Here is a 302-nt window from a genome sequence, read left to right as displayed (position 1 = left end):
AATCCTGTTATATCCGACAGATCAAGGAAATTGAAATTTTAATACTCGTGGTATCTCCTGTACGCGAAAAAACACGCGTATTAGAAAAGGTTACTATGTTTTATTCACGTACCCGTCGCTTAATTATGCATGTGATTCGCAGGCTTCCTTTTTGTGGGTGTCTGTGCTTCGCTTTTGAAAGGTTTATGATGTATAATCGCCTTTGCATAAACAAAAATTGGTTTTAGAAGAGATTTACCTCGAAAAAATAGTTTTCTCCGTGTCATGAAGTGTCTATCGAATTTATGAACATTATGTAATGT

This window comes from Penaeus monodon, chromosome 28 (genome assembly GCF_015228065.2).
Source record: "Penaeus monodon isolate SGIC_2016 chromosome 28, NSTDA_Pmon_1, whole genome shotgun sequence".
NCBI classification, from domain to species: Eukaryota; Metazoa; Arthropoda; class Malacostraca; order Decapoda; family Penaeidae; genus Penaeus; species Penaeus monodon.
Note: the sequence above shows the minus strand (reverse complement) of the source record.